The following is a 16737-nucleotide window of genomic DNA, read 5'->3' on the forward strand; positions in this document are numbered from 1 at the left end:
TCCAAACTGCCATGAAGACTGTTCCAGAACTTTCCACCTGTGCACACAGGCCGGGGTTTCCTTAGGGCACATCCTGAGAAACAGAATCCTTAGGTCATAGGGCAGATGCATTTTTTATTTTAACAAATTGATGTCCACGTGACATTCCTTTCTAAGCCTCAGATCCCATGGCTTTATCAACCTGGTCCCTGTGAAATTTCCTCTGGTCGGTTTTGGCCCCGCATAGGTTGTTCTCCCTGGCATACCCTGTGCCCTGGCTTTGTTCCATGGCTCTTCCTTCCTACTCACACCATCACCCAACAACGAGATGGGCTGCCCCGCTCACTTCCACGCACAGGCCAATCGGCCACTCCTCCCGGCTACTCCGTGAGGGGACTCTTGGGTGGGGAGGAGACCCTTTTAAATCCAAGACACTGCATTTCTGGGAATCAGGATGTATCCTCGGTGAATGAGAAGGGGATTGAGGGCAAGCAAGAGGCCACTTTATAAACCCCAGCATCAGCCCAGCTGCTCGGATGGCCAGATCTAAAGACGAAAATTGCCAATACGTTGCTGGCTTGTGCACAGCAGCGTGAGTCAGGCTGGGCTGGATAGTGACGATCACTCACCCTCCTCGCCAGGCAGACACACTGTAACATCATAACACTGCCCACAGTCGTCATGGCATCCCCCAGCTGTTGGGCTGCCATGGTGTACTAAGTGCCTTTACATAAGGTGCTCACTGCGTAACTCTGGTCTTACATAAGGTGCTCTGGTATTTTTAGCAGCTTGCAGCTCCGTATGAAAGGAGATGCTCTCCCATTGAATGCCGCTCCCTTTCCAGGCTGGCCTGGCTGTCAGAGGGTTGAGGATGTCTGTGCTGAGGACTGTAGCACCTGCCGGATTCTGCAATTTCTCCAGATCCGCCTGATACCCCACAACCAACAGAAAGGGATGCATGTCACCTTGATTGCCCGCAGGCATCACAGCAGCAAGAAAAGGGCCATTACACTGACTTGGCCGATTCCCTACCAGCTACATCCAAGCTTAGCAAGTGCTCCCCAAATCCAATAGAGTGGAGGGGGACAGGAGGAAACCAGAGCTGATCTGGCCCTGCTTCCACATCCCCAGAGATGGCCCCCCAGAACCTGGGCACCCACCTTTGTATCACCTCCCAACTGTCACCAGAAGTCTAAGGTTCCAGGTAGAGTGAAGTCAAAGGGGTGGCATGTCTTTATTCATGTCTTGGGTCTAAGGTCACTGCTGCCTTTATTCTGGTTTTGCTAAATCTTTTTGTTGTTGGTGGTGTTGTCAGAGCAGGGACCCAAGTAGAGGTGCAGCAGGCAGAGACAGAAGCAGGGTCCCCGCTAAGTGAGGAACCCCATGAGGGACTTGAACCCAGGACCCTGGGATCATGACCTGAGCCAAAGGCAGGTGCTTAACCCATTGAACCACCCAGGCGTCCTGTTGCTAAGTCTTGAAGTATGACACACATACAGAGAAGTACACATAACAAAATTGATGAATTTTCACAATATGAACACACATGTGACCAACACGCTGATAAAGAAAACATACCATTACCAGCCTCCTAGGAGCCTTCCTTATGCCTCTAGGAACCTATGACACTGACTTCCAACACCTTCTATTTGTTTCGCCTTTTTTGCACTATTTTATATAAATGGAATCGTATGGTACCAGATATGAGTAGCCGGGAGTGGTGGCCTATTGGCCTGTGCTTGGAAGTGAGCGGGGCAGCCCATCTCGTTGTTGGGTGATGGTGTGAGTAGGAAGGAAGAGCCATGGGACAAAGCCAGGGCACAGAGTATACCAGGGAGAACAACCTCTGTAGGGCCAAAACCAACCAGAGGAAATTTCACAGGGACCAGGTTGATAAAGCCATGGGATCTGAGGCTTAGAAAGGAATGTCACGTGGACATCAATTTGTTAAAATAAAAAATGCATCTGCCCTATGACCTAAGGATTCTGTTTCTCAGGATGTGCCCTAAGGAAACCCTGGCCTGTGTGCACAGGTGGAAAGTTCTGGAACAGTCTTCATGGCAGTTTGGAGTCACGAGTAACTGTATAGTCTGAACATTCACAGGTGGTGGAACAGCTAAAGAGACTCAAATGTTCATACCCAGCAGTACTGTGTAGCTTTGAAAAAGAAGTAGTTAGAGGCATCTGGGTATCTTATTTAAGCATCTTTCGGCTCCGGTCATGATTTCAGGGTCCTGGGATCAAGCCCCCTGCACGCGCTCTCTGCTCAGCCGGGAGTCTGCTTCCTTCCTCTCCTTCTGCCCCTCCCCCTGCTTGTGTGCGCTCTCATTCTCTCAAATAAATAAAACCTTTTTTTAAAACCTTTATATAACAATATAGATGAAGGGCCCGTGGGTGGCTTAGTCAGTTAAGCATCCAACTCTTGATTTCAGCCAAGGTCATGATCTTTTAGAATTGTGAAATCAAGCCCCAAGTTAGGCTCTACCCTGGGCATGGAGCCTGGTTAAGATTCTCTCTCTCTCCCTCTTGCCTGCCCCCCTAAAGCAAAACAAAACTATATATATAAATATATATACATATGAAATAATATAGATGATTCTCTAAGACTATAGGGGGAAGAAAGCCAAGTTTCAAAGTGGTAAATAGATTATGATGCTATTTGTAGAAATATATACACATAATCCTTTATACTTTATATGAGTATGCATCCATGCAGCACACATCTATGTGTAAAAGCATATACAATGGTCTAGAAAAATATGTTCCAAACTAATAATAAAAGATGTTATCTCCAGGGAAGGGAGAAGGGGACCAGATTTGTGTGTGTGTATGGGGGGGGGTGGGGATGATCAAAAGGAAATGTATCCTTCTCTGATATTTAAAATTTTTTAAATTATATTTAAATTGATAAGTTAATTCATATACCTCAAATAATTTACTCATTTTAAGTATACAATCTATTTAAATCCATAAAAGGAAGAGTACTTATATAATTAGAGGTTAATACTAGTCTAACCCCCTTTGTGATAGGAGACTTTCCTCAGTGCATCTCTGAGCCCTGATGGACTGTGACATGCTCACTGTTTAGTGCTTAGCTTTTTTTTTTTTTTAAGATTTTATTAATTTATTTGAGAGAGAGAGAGAGAGAGAGTGTGTAAGCAGGAAAAGGGGGAGGGTCTGAGGTAGAAGCAGACTCCTGCCCAGTGGGACTCGATCCTGGGACTCCAGGATCATGACCTGAGCTTAAGACAGTTGCTTAACCCACTGAGCCACCCAGTGCCCCTAGTGCTTGGCTTTTAAGGGCAGCTGGCATAGGTGGAAAGTCTTCTGAGGTAGTCTCTTTGTTGCTCTGCCTCTGAATCTGTCCCTTTGGAGCCATCTCAAATCAGCCTTTTCCATGGGCTGGGATTTTCACTGGTGCAAGATCCCTGTCATGCCCACCTGCTCTGGGGAGAAATACTCCCCCCTTAAAGGGGTTCCTTGTAGAGTCTGTAGGGTCCCAGGGATCACGCATTCCAGATCCCAGACTGTGCTGGGCACCTGGCTCGAAGCCATCCTAAAGTTGTGCAGAACAGGACCCTCTGCCCTGATGTTGCTTAACCACGACCTAACACTTTTTCAAACTAATGGTCTTTTGAATTATAAAAATAACTCACATTCCCTGTGGAAATTTAGAAAACACACAGAAATGCAAGAAAATAAAAGCCATTGATTCTCAACCTCCAGAGATAACTGTTGTTTAACTGTTTTAAAATTGAGATCATTCTATATACATGATTTTCTAACCTGGATTTTATTTAACATGTTTGCTTCTCTGTAAGAATGATGATTGACATACATGCAACACACTTTTTTCTTAGTTCATGGTTTTAAAATTATTTTTATGTTTATTTTTATTTTTTTAAGATTTATTTGAGAGAGAGAGCATGTACATTCACTCACATGTGGACAAGATATACACATGTGGATGTGTACCTCACATGTGTACAAGAAGGGGGAGTGGTGGGGGGAGGGGCAGAGGGAGAGAATCTCAAGCAGATTCCCCTGTGAGCACAGAGCTGACAGGGGGCTTAGTCCCACGACCCTGAGTTCATGACTTGATCCAAAATCAAGAGTTGGACTGACCAAGCCACCTAGGTGCATCTGCATTTTTTTTTTTTTTTTTTTTTTTTTTAAGATTTTTAAAATTTATTTGAGAGAGAGACAGTGAAAGAGAGTATGAGAGAGGAGAAGCAGACTCCCTGTGGAGCTGGGAGCCCGATGCCAGACTTGATCCTGGTACTCCGGGATCATGACCTGAGCCGAAGGCAGTTGCTTAACCAACTGAGCCACCCAGGTGCCCCGGTGCATCTATTTTTAAATTTTTTAAAATATTATATTTAGGGGCACCTGGGTGGCTCAGTCATTAAGCAGCTGCCTTCAGCTTGGGTCATGGTCCCAGGGTCCTGGGATTGAGCCCCGCATCAGGCTCCCTGCTCAGTGGGAAGCCTGCTTCTCCCTCTCCCACTGCCTCTGCTTGTGTTCCCTCTCTTGCTGTGTCTCTCTCTCTGTCAAATAAATAAATACAATCTTAATAAGTAAAGATTATATTTATTTGAGAGAGAGATTGAGAGAGACAGAGGGACAATAAGCACGAGCAGGAGATAGGGACAGAGAAAGAGGGTGAAACAGGCTCCCCACTGAGCATGGAGCCCGATGAGGGACTCAATCCCAGGACTGTGGGATTATGACCTGAGCCAAAGGCAGATGCAAACTGACTGAGCCACCCAGGCACCCAGCCCTGGGATTTTTTTTTTAAACGTTTCTTTTCTTTCTTTCTTCCTTTCTTTTTTTTCTCTTAAGATTTTATTTATTTATTTGACAGACAGAGATCACAAGTAGGCAGAGAGGCAGGCAGAGAGATTGGGGGGGGGAGCAGGCTTCCTGCTGAGCAGAGAGCCTGATGTGGGGCTCAATCCCAGGACCCTGGGATCATGACCGGAGATGAAGGCAGAGGCTTTAACCCACTGAGCCACCAGGTGCCCCTTAAACATTTATTTTCAATTGGATATGTTGGAATATAAGAAGTTACTGACTTAAAAAATTATTGTGAAATGTATGTATATAAGAACATATAAAACATACATGTACAGTTTAAAGGAGAATAATGAAACCGATGTCTGCCTACCTAGCTTAAGAAATAGAGCACTGCTAGCCCTTTAGAACTGCTTTTCTACCTCTCCTTAAATGGCTCTCCCTCTTTCCCACCCCCAGGAGACGCACTAACCTGGATTTTGTTATAATTATTAACCTTCTGTCCTTCATAGCTTTACCATACAGGTTTATATCCTTCAGCGATATATTGTCGGATTTTTGTATGCTTTGAGGTATTGGCAGTGGACTCAGGCCGGATCCCTGTTTAAACTGATACGTGTGTGTATGTGTTGTTGACATTCACCTGTTGTTGCATGTGGCTAGTACCCAGTCTGTTTCTCCCTGCCACTTGTTGATGGGCATTTGGGTTGTTTCTGCTTTTCTCTACTATCACCAACATCCTCTCCATGTGAAAATTTCTCTAGGATGTTTACTTGGGAGTAGAATTACAAGGCCGTAGGCTCGTGTGCTCCTTCACCTCCTGTCCTTTCGAAGCCACGTGTGCTCCCCGAAGCCCTGGACCAGAGCATTGGTTGCTTGGTGTCTTCACCAATCCTTGATATCATCCACTTTCTTCGTTTTCGTCGGTCTGGTGAGTAGGAGCTGATATCTTACTGTCGTTTAAACTGGCGTTTGAAGGGGCGCCTGGCTGGCTCGGTTGGTGGAGCATGTGACTTTTGATCTTGGGGTTGTGAGTTCGAGCCCCACATTGGGTATAGAGATTATTTTTAAAAATAAAATAAAATCTTGGGGTGCCTGGGTGGCTCAGTTGGTTAAGTATCTGACTCTTGATTTCAGCTTAGGTCATGATCTCAGGATCCTGAGATTGAGCCCCCAGTTGAGCTCCATCCTGGCCCTGGAGTCTGCTTGAGATTCTCTCCCCCTCCCCCTCTGCCCCTAACCACTCCCTGCACTCATGCTTTCTGTCTCTCTCTCTTAAAAAAAAAAAAAAAAAAAAGCAATAATAAAAGAATCTTTTTAAAAATTGGCATTTTGATAATTATGGCTAACACTGAATATATTTATGAGTGATTTGTGCTTCCTTATTTATGCACCTGTACTTTTCTTTATCTATTTCTTTCCTATTTGACTTTTTGTCTCTTCCCTCCCCCTCCTCCAGGTGGTACCCTATTAGATTATTACTGATTCAAAAAAAAAATATTGGATTCATAAGTGATCCTCCCACATTCACATTCTGGTACTAATTCTTTGTTTATTATGTGTAATAAACACTTCTCCCAGCTTATGGCTAGCTTTTTCACTATCTTAATCGCATCTTTTCTTTTTCTTTTTGAAGATTTTATTTACTTATTTATTTGTCAGAGAGAAAGAAGAGCACAAGCAGGGGGAGAAGCAGGCTCCCCACTGAGCAGAGAGCCTGATGTGGGGCTCAATACCAGGACCCTGGGATCATGACCTGAGCTGAGGGCAGAGGCTTAACCCACTGAGCCACCCAGGCATCCCCTATCTTTTCTTTTTTTTTTTTTGATATATTTTATTTTTTATTTATCTTTAATTTTTGTATCTCTTTTGAAAGCGAGGGAGGAGGACTCCCTCAGAATCAACCACTGTTTGGATTTGTTTCCACCATGGACCAATTTTGCCTGTGCTAGAACTTATGAATGGAATCATACAGTATGTACTCTTGTGTCAGAGGCTTCTTTTTGTTTTAAAGATTTTATTTCTTTGGCACAGAGAGAGACACAGCAAAACAAGCAGGGGACACAAGGAGCACAGGGAACACAGTAGGGGGAGTGGGAGACAGAGGGAGCAGGCTTCCCACCGAGCAGGGAGCCCGATGTGGGGCTCGATCCCAGGACCCTGGGATCATGACCTGAGCCGAAGTCAGATGCTCAACAACTGAGCCACACAGGCGCCCCTTGTCAAAGGCTTCTTCCTCTCTCACTTGACATAATGTCTTTTTTTTTTTAAAGATTTTATTTATTTATTTGACAGACAGAGATCACTGGTAGGCAGAGAGGCAAGCAGAGAGAGAGAGGAGGAAGCAGGCTCCCTGCTGAGCAGAGAGCCTGATGCGGGGCTCAATCCCAGGACCCTGGGATCATGACCTGAGCCGAAGGCAGAGGCTTTAACCCACTGAGCCACCCAGGCGCCCCTGACATAAAGTCTTGATACTTGTCATTGGTGTGAGCTTCCTTTTGATTGCTGTCATGCTCCATTGTATGGATATGTACCATTTACTTACCCACTAGCCTATGGATAGACCCCTGGGCTGCTTTGAGTTTTTGGCTGTTGTAAACAGAGCAACCCTGAGTTCCTTGTTGACATATGTTTTCAGGTGCCTTATGTATTATTATTTCTTTTACATGTTTTTACCTCCGTAGGGTGTAGTAGAATTGCTGGGTCATAGGTTAGGCCTAACTTTTTTTTTTTTTTAAATAGTATAAGATCTGTTTCGAAAGCTACTCACATCCTAAGTATACTGCTTGAGTCATTTTTGAAAGTGTATACTGTCATGTAGCCATCACCCAGGTCAAGGGGTGGGATCTGGGCCCACACTGGGCGGGTCAGCGGGGCTGCCATTCTGGGATCTGACACTTGTGCTGAGTCAAGCAATCAAGGAAACAAACTAGTGGAGTCACTGCCTTTGCAGTGTTGCTGAAGAGACTTTGCAGCCCGGCTTCTTGCCGCTACTAGAGTTCCTTTTTTTTTTTTTTTTTTTTTCCCACATCAGCACCTTCAGCCTTGCCATTGGTTTTGAGCTAGGAGGTATCCCTCTGGTGAATTCCTCTGTGCTCACGTCAGCCGTCCTGGCTTCTGTTGCTTGCAGCCAAACTGCTAGCCCCCATATTTTAGCGGATTGCACCCCTCATCTTGCTAGAACTCTCTTAGCAGTGGAATCTGCTTTTAACCAATACCTATATTTTTCTATGACCCCATTTGAACCCTTGGACTTCTGGGCTAACAAGGTGAGCTCTCGGACAAGTAGTCACTTTACGTCTAATTAAAAAGTTGGTGGCAAAGCTACTTCAAACGTTTGGGCTTGGCAAATCTTTGTTTTGTTTTGTTTTGTTTTCTTTCCCCTCTAACTTTAAATTTAGTTTGGAGTTTTGGAACAGTTTTCTCTCGGTCCCCGGTGGGAAGTTAATGGAGAACGCTGGCTTAATTTAGAAGATAAAATGTAGGAGTGTGTATGATTTTCTGAACTTCATTTTTGGAAACCAGGTTCATTTCTCTTGCTCCTCCAAGTGGAGCGCTTGGGGGGCCAGAGGAGGGGGAGCTCGGGGCTCTGATCAGAAGGTAGACCCAGAGTCGGGGTTCTTCCACACCATCCCTCAGGGACTGTTTGCCTAAGAAAGCTCAACATCCAAATCGTTCTATTCTAAGTGGGGCCTCATTGAAAGTAAAAAAGGAAATGAAGTCATTTCTGGTTGCTCTTTTAATGTCATTGAATCACACCGATTAGTGATAGGAGACGACCCAATTCCGACTGGTGTCTGAGTTGTCACAGTGCTTGTCCTCCTTAATGTCAGGGTCTGGGAAAGTGTTTGATCAAGGGGCAGGGTCCATGGGTGACGTTTGCCAAAAAAAGGTCAGAGACAAATGTGAAGTCCTTTCTAACCTCAAATGATAAAACCCAGTCCAGGCTGTGTCTCGGGGCAGCTGCCTGAGCGGCCCGCATTTACCGTTTCCATCCGAGGGCCCTTCTGGACGGCCGGTTCCTGCAGCCGTCTCTTCGCGCCAGTTCTAATTTTCGAGGCGCTCTCCTCATTTGTGGAAGCCTCAGCTTTGGGGTCTAGACGTGAAGAGCTTTCTCCCACTGTCTGGGCTTGTTAGGACCTTACGCTTAAGACTTGAGCTCAGCAGAAACAGGCCCTGGTTCTTCCCCACGTAGCCTCCCCCTCTCCCTCTGAGGGGTGCTGCCAGGCCTGTCATTCAGCTGCTTGGAGCATCTTGCTTGGCCTGAGCTGCAGGTAGACATTGCTGTGGTAGGTTTGCCAAAGTCATTTTTGCAAGCTGAGCGTCCTATGAGGGTACCATACAGAAGACGGCTTCGACTTATGTAGTTGATGACAGTGATTTTCCAACAAATGGACATTAAGTCTCTTGTTTTCATGTTACCAGTGTACTGTAATAATTTTCCAACAGTGGAGAGAGAAGCACCTCGGATAAAAGGAGCCTCCTCTCATCCTGCACAAAATGGGTCATGGGCTGGGATGGCCTCAGACTGCCTGTAAACCTGTCTTTGGATTTGGGTCCCATGGTGAACTGCATTACCCTCGACAGGGTGATGGGGGATAACTTGGCAGGGGAGGGACCTTGGGACCAAGCAGGCCTTGTGTGGCATGTCAGTCGCCTTCACAGAATTGAAACTTGATGCCTGGGTCCCTCTCTGGGGTCCTCGAGGAGAGGACAAGCCAAGGGAGCTGCCAGAATTCAGTTAGGGACGGACCTCACTTCGCGCAGGCCTGTCTGGAGCATGGGTTGAGGAGCTACTTAGGGTTTGAGGGTTTGCCGCCACAGGTCCCTGCCCTGGAGCAGCCTCCCTGACATCACTCTGAGGGCTGAGCTCTGCGGACTGATGAAGAACATGGGCTCCTAGGGCGTTAGTGTTGGAGTCTAGGTAGGGCAGGCATGTGGGATGGCCAGCACGTTGAGATAGCTTGGGAGCCGCTGCGCTCGGAGGAGGGCTGGGCGGCGAGGAGGGCTGTGTGCTGGGGTGGCAGGGTTAGTGGGGGTGGGAAGGTAAAGTGCCCCAGAGGCTGGCGGGGGGCGGGTTATCCGCAGGAGGCTCATGGGCAGTTGTAGGGTTCTGACACTTAGGCGAGGCCAGCAGGTTGGTGGAGCTTCGGAAGCTGAGGGAGTGAGGCTTCAGCAGAGAGGAGGGTGGCCTGTAGCTGGCCCAGAGCCAGAAGTGCCCCGCGTCTGTAGGATGCGGTGGGGACCTAGCATGAGCAGCGCAGAAGCTGGATTGCTTCCTGGGTAAGGGGCAAGGGGCTCTGGGTTCAGACTTAGAGGTTTCATCCTGCCTCTAGCACTCCTCCCTCTGTGACCTTGAAAAGTTGCTTCGCCTCTCGACCTCAGTTGCCTCATCTATAAAATGGAAACAATGAGTCCCTGTGTTGCTGTCGTGAGGATGAAATGAGAAGTCTTGGACAAAGCATTTAGAACGATGCTTGGTATGTGGGTGAGTGTGATTCTTATTGCTAGTAACGAGTTCTTGGTTTGGCCTGTGGGGTGTCCTCTGGGCCTTGGATCCGCCTGCTGGTGGGGCTCATACTCAGACATCAGTGCTATATCAAATTCTGGAACCCACGTACCTGCTCCCTTTCTGTGGAGCTGTGAGCTCAGTGAGTTCGATGTGTCTCTCAGTTTAATCTTCAGATTTCTGGTGGCATCTCCTCTTTCTGCTCTCTGCCTGGCCTCTGTTCTCTTTGATCCCTAAGTATATTTGTTATTGTGTTTAGTCCCCAAGCTGCCTCAAGCCCTCCTTGAAAGAGACAGTTATACATTTTGAATGGATGAGTATAACCTTAGATTATACCTTGAATCAGGGTAACAATGTAAGGCGTAGGCTCTGCCTGCCCATGTCCCTGCCCACTCCTCTTTACCTGAGTTTGGGGGAATCAGTGGAGGCCCCAAGAAGGGTCAGTCACTGGGAACGCCCACCCCAAATCCACTGCAGAGAAACCCAGATTTTTCTGGCTGTGAAGACGCACTCTCAGGCCGTGTTGGGTGTTGGTGAGAGGGTGGTTGGAGGAGGACAAAGATGAGCTCCCATTAACCTCCACTGTGTGCCTGGTACTGTGCAGGTACCTAATCCACTTTGGGCTTCTCCAGCAGCCAGAAGGCTGCCACTCGGGATCATTATCCCAGATGTGGGACTGTAGAATTCTAGAGTGTTTATTCTGTAAGTCTGGAGGAGGGAGGTGGGTCTACCATAGAATCAGTTTGGACCCAGTCGTGGGCCATATGAAGGACCAGATGGAAGACCTTCCCCAGGACTTCCTTGTGTTCCTCAAAACTTGCCAAGACATATGTCTCAGTCATCTCTCGCCACAATATTGCCGCATAACAAACCACCCAAAACCCACCAGCATATGTCAGTAAGTGGTTATTCCTCATCATGGGTCTTTGGTTTGGGTGGCGTCTGGCTGACCTAGGCTGCGCTCAGTGGGATTTGTTGACTTCACGCTGGGAGTTGGGTTTAGGTGTGTTCCATGTGTCTGATCATTTGGACCAGTGACCATCAAGGTATGTTTGTGTCATGGTGACAGGCAGGAGTACAAGAGAGCGAGCTCAGGGGCACAAGCACATTTCAAGCCTTCTCTCACATCATATCCGCCAACATCCCATCAGCCAGTCCCAGGCCATGTGTTCAGTCCCAAGCCAAGGGACAGGGAAGTACACTGCCCACCACAAGGCCATGGCAGAGTGTGGCTATCTTATTCAATGACTGGAAGTAAAGAATTGACCCCAGTAACTCAGTCTACCTTGGGATGACTTTCATTCATTCACTCTAAATATTTTTTTGAAAGACTACAGTGTGCTGTCACTGTGCTGCCTCTGGGGATAGAGCAGTGAACAAAACAGTCCTGGTTCTTGCCTTATGGAACTTCTAGTGAGACACACACACACACACACACACACACGTGCGTGAATGTACTCAAGAGCTACTTCTGTTGTTAATTGTTTAATTACAGTTGTAATCATCCTTACAAAAGAGAAGTAAAGAGTGCTGGGGGGCATGTGCAAAAGGGCCTGACCTAGTCCAGGGAGGAGGAGATAGTTGAGCTCAGAAATGAAGGGCAAGACTTAATCTGGCAAAGGATCCCTGATAAGACTTACGGCTGACTTCTCATCAGAGACCATGAAAACCAGGAGGCAGTGGGGTGACAAAGCGCTAACACAAAAAAGACCGTCAACTAAGAATTCTACATCCAGAATCAAATCTATCCTTCAGAAGTGAAAGAGAAATTAAGACATCTCAGACAAATCAAAACTGAATTTGTTGCTGTCAGCCATGCCCTACAAGAAATACTAATGAGAGTCCTTCAGGCTGAAATGAAGGACACCAGACAGGAACTCAAATCCACATGAAGATATCAGGAGCACCTTTAAAGCTATAGATGTATTTTTTTTGAATTCCTTTCTTTTATCTGCATAAAGCAATAGTTATAAAACTGTGTTGACAGGGTGATAACTTTAAGAGATGTAGTTTGCATAGCAATAACAGCACAAAGGAAGGGGGAGGAGACAGAGCTCTATCATAGTGGAGTCTTCGTATGTTGTTGAAATTGATTTGCTGTTAATCAGAGCTAGATCATTTTAAGTTAAAATGTTAATTGTTATCTCCAGGACTACCACTAAGAAAATAATTTAAAAATATGTGGTAAAAGAGAACTAAAATGGTATGCTGGAAAATCCCTATTTAACATAAAAGAAGGCAGTCATGGAAGAATGTAGGAATAAAAAGACATGACATAGAGAAAACAAATAGCAAAATGGCATAAATCTTATCCATAATTGCATTAAGTGCAAATGGACTAAAAAGTCCAATAAAAGACAGGGATTAACAGGATGGATAAACCCAACTCTATACTGTCTACGAGAAACACACTTTAGATTTAAAGATACATGTCAGTGGAAAGTAAGGGAGTAGAAGAAGATATACTACATTAGCAGTAACTATGAGCGAGCTGAGATGGCCACGCTGATAGCAGAAAAAATGTTTAAGACAGAAATAGTGACGAGAGACAAACAAGACATTTTGTAATGTACGTACGTTACTGTTAACTGATCTGGAAAACATGTCAATTATATATGCACCTAACAAGGGACCCCTGAAATACTCAAAGCGAAGACTAGCAGAGATGAGGGGAGAAGCAGACAATTCAACAGTCATAGTTGGAGCCTTCAAGGTTCCAAAGTAGTAGATGGACTGGGGCAGACCAGACCCGCAAGGGAACACAGGGCTTGAACAACCCTATCAACCAGCTAAGACTGACAGATGTCTACACAGCACACCTCCCAACAGAAGCAGAGTCCACGTTCTTCTCAAGGGCTCATAGAGTTTGCTCCAGGAGATAACTGTATCCTGAAATAAGCTTCCTTAAATTTCAAAGGATCAAAATCCTTCAAAGTATGTTCTCTGCATACAGTGGAATGAAATTAGAAATCAGTAACAAAAGGGAATTTGGGAAGTTCACAAACAGATGGAAAGTAAGCATGGCTATCTAGCCAATGGGTCCAAGAAGTCATGAGAGAGATTCAAAAATACTTCGAGATATAAGAAAATGAAAATACGACATGTCCAAAGTTCTGGGATGCAGCTGAAGCCGTGCTTAGGAGGAAATTTATGTTAAAAGTGCCTGTATTGGGGTGCCTGGGTGGCTCAGTGGGTTAAAGCCTCTGCCTTTAGCTCAGGTCATGATCTCAGGGTCCTGGGATTGAGTGCTGCATCGGGCTCTCCGCTCAGCAGGGAGCCTGCTTCCTCCTCTCTCTCTCTGCCTGCCTCTCTGCCTACTTGTAATCTCTGTCTGTCAAATACATAAATAAAAAAAAACCAAAAGTACCTGTATTAATAAAGGAGAAAGACCTCAAATTAATAATCTTCCACCTTCAGAAACTGGAAGAAGAAGAAACGAAATCCAAAGTGAGCAGAAGGAAAGAAATAATAAAGATTGGAGCACAGATAAACGAAAGAGTAGAAAAGGCCACCTGTTACCATTTATATGAAAAGTCCAGAATATGCAAATTCATAGAGAAAACAAGGGTGGAAAACAAGTGGTTGTTGGGAGGTTGCTGAGGGGAGGGAAAATGGGGAGTGAGTGCTGGGAGGGGTGAGCTAGCAGGGAGGATTTGGGTTTTATTTTCAGAGCAGTAGGAGGCTCCTGGAGGCTGGACCTAGAGAGTTCCATTTTGGGTTGCATTTTGAAGAGCTCTCTGTGACCTTGGAGGAGAACGGATTGGAGAGTGTCATCGGTGGTTTTGGGGAGGCTTCTGTATTTCAGGGAGGTTATTGTTCAAGGTTCCCCCCGCTAGATGGAGCCAGACCTCCCCGGCCACGATTGGAACCCCCCTGGGTGTTCTTCATCAGTCCAGAGACTGGCTGAGATCTCCTGGCTTAACGTGTGGTCAGGAACGGACCTCATATTCATCCGGCTAACAAGGGCTAGGTGGTTGCAAGCAGTAGCCATTGAACAAAAATGGGAATTTCTTGCCAGGTCACTGGAGTATCTCATGGAAGCTCAGGCCGCTGGAAGGGCTGAATCACGCCCATGGACCCAAGGGAAACACAGCAGCCCTCTCTCTGACTAGTGTTTGCTTCAGCCTCATGTGGCCTCTTGTTTCCCACCGCACACGATCGTTTTCTTTCCTGGGTACCCACATGGGGAAAGTGGGCCCTCCACCAGCTCCTGGGTTTACAGCTTACTCTTCCAGAAAGCAGTTGAGACTCAGCTCATTTCCCAGATTTTCAAGGGGAAGGATTTCAACATCCCTGCTTGCTCGGGACGCACCCCCCAGAGGGTCCGTTGGGCCTGAGGAGGCTGGTCACAGTGTAAATGCTGGGCTTCTACAGCTCCCCCACCCCAGAAGACAGTTGGGCAGCAGTGGTAAGGTGGAGGAGGGGAAGGGTCATCAGATAAAGGCCAGGTTCTTTTACGGCAGAGTGCATCCCCAAACCAGACACACACACTTGGAGTAACTCGCTGCCTAGGACTGGTCTGCCCCCAGGGATAATCTACACGAGACCTTCTTCTGTCACTTGACCTGGTTTGCAGATTCATTCTTTTTTTTTTTTTTTTTTTTTTTTTTTTTATTTATTTGACAGAGAGAAAGATCACAAGTAGGCAGAGAGGCAGGCAGAGAGAGGGGGAAGCAGGGTCCCCGCTGAGCAGAGAGACCGATGCGGGGCTCGATCCCAGGACCCTGAGATCACGACCTAAGCCGAAGGCAGAGGCTCAACCCACTGAGCCACCCAGGTGCCCCTGTAGATTCATTCTTGATTGTCCATCTCCCCTACGCTTTTTGGCCTTTACTTTCAGCCTCTGGCTGGGCTGGGAACGTTCCAGAATTTAGAATTCGTCTTACCACCTTTGTGAATTCTGTCCGTTCCCACAGTAAAGAAAGACCTAACCATTCCCCGGTAATTGTCACTGTCTCGTTTTCACCTGTTACTTGAAACTCCGTGGCACTGAATTCGGGTACCTCCAAACCCTGGTGGTTGTGGAGTAAATGGGCCTCTGATTGCAGAGGCCAGAGGAAGTGCATGTGACGTCTGGTGGGAGGTGTGCGTGGGTGTCGGCTGCCGGTGACCTCACACTGCCCCATGGTTTCCAGCCTCCGCTCATGCTCTTTACCTGGCCTGCAGGTGGTGCATGGGGCCTGGAGCCCTGGTCCTTGGCACCAGGGGGAGGTGGCAGCTGCCAGTTCCAGCCCCAAGGAGTGTGATTGATCTGCACGGTGCTTTTTCTCTGGCTGTGCGAAGCAGGGACTTGAAGTCCTTCAGTGAGGCGCGGTTCTCAGACACTGGGGTGGAGGGAAGGGAAGGACAAGGAAGGACTCTGCATACAGATGTCGGCTCCAAAGGCTCAACTCTTGTTAAATGCCTCCAGCATTTGTAGGAAGCCGTGCAGTGTGGCGTTTTCTTGCTCATGGCTGGGTGCTGGTTGCCCAGAATATTCTTTCCAGTGCTGATAATGATGCCGGTGGCATAAGCTGGGGGCTTAGCGCTGATTAGCAGTCAGGAACCTCTCCATTTAGTCTCTGTTACAATTGAACAAAGTAAGTAGGACAGATTGTTTTATATGCATTCAGTAGTTGGTAAAACCTCATGTTGCCCGGCGAGGGGCGCAGTGGTGAGAGTCGTTTTTCTCCTGTACTTCCCTCACTGCTGGCCCGAGCTGGGACTAAAGGCCCAGCCTCTCCTCTCTAATCCCAGACTCTGTTCACAGCAGGGCGTGGGGGTGATCTGAATGCTTTTGTTCTTCATTGTTTTCCTCGTCTTCTGCCCATCTCTCCCTGTAGGCCTCCATCTGGCTCCATGAAGGAATCCAGATGCCCACGGGAATGTAGCTTTCTCTCTAGATCTGGAATATAGACAACATGTAGAAATGTGTCTTTGCAACAGAAACATAAAATAGGGGTTATATGTGTCAGATCTAGAAGAGGGTGTGTTCTGTATACTTAGGTACATATGTTTGTGTCTGTGTGTATGTAATTAAATAGAAACCTGCAAAAGCAAGATCAGGAAAAATGTAGATTAACCAGAAGGTCAGAACCAGGGAGAGAGAATACACACTCAAGCCAGAGAGCTGTGCACAGTCGGCTGCCTCTGAACCACAAAGTTAGCTCTGAACTTGTGAGTGGTCAAAGCAGGAAAACAGTATTATTCGCACGGTCCATGTGGTCCATAAGGAATAGGATACCAGTCACGGGGGGCTACTCCAGGCCATTAGATCTACAGGAAATTTCTTGCCTGTGTGGTCCTCTATGGGACCGCAAATGGTACAGAAAATATGGGACATGGTGGCGTACTCCTGCTCCCGTGGGCAGATGTCACTGACCGGTGGTGGCCCTTGCCTGCAGAGGCCAGACAGAACCTTGCCATCCTTCTAGCATGTGCTCTGGGCAGCCATTACCAGGGCTGTGCCCGCACCG

At 46.9% G+C, this 16737-nt stretch overlaps 1 protein-coding gene across 1 annotated transcript in view; it reads left to right on the plus strand.

Annotated features, from left to right (window-relative positions):
• The window catches only part of RPH3AL (rabphilin 3A like (without C2 domains)), a 141454-nt gene that overhangs the window by 6266 nt on the left and 118451 nt on the right, over positions 1–16737 (plus strand). Inside the window, exon 2 of the transcript XR_006603796.1 lies at positions 5538–5704. The gene's annotated coding sequence lies outside the window, so the exon portion shown is untranslated. The remainder of the gene's footprint in view (positions 1–5537; positions 5705–16737) is intronic.

Source organism: Mustela putorius, unplaced genomic scaffold (assembly GCF_011764305.1).
Source record: "Mustela putorius furo isolate JIRA1106 unplaced genomic scaffold, ASM1176430v1.1 tig00003962_pilon_pilon_pilon, whole genome shotgun sequence".
In the NCBI taxonomy this organism is placed as follows: Eukaryota; Metazoa; Chordata; class Mammalia; order Carnivora; family Mustelidae; genus Mustela; species Mustela putorius.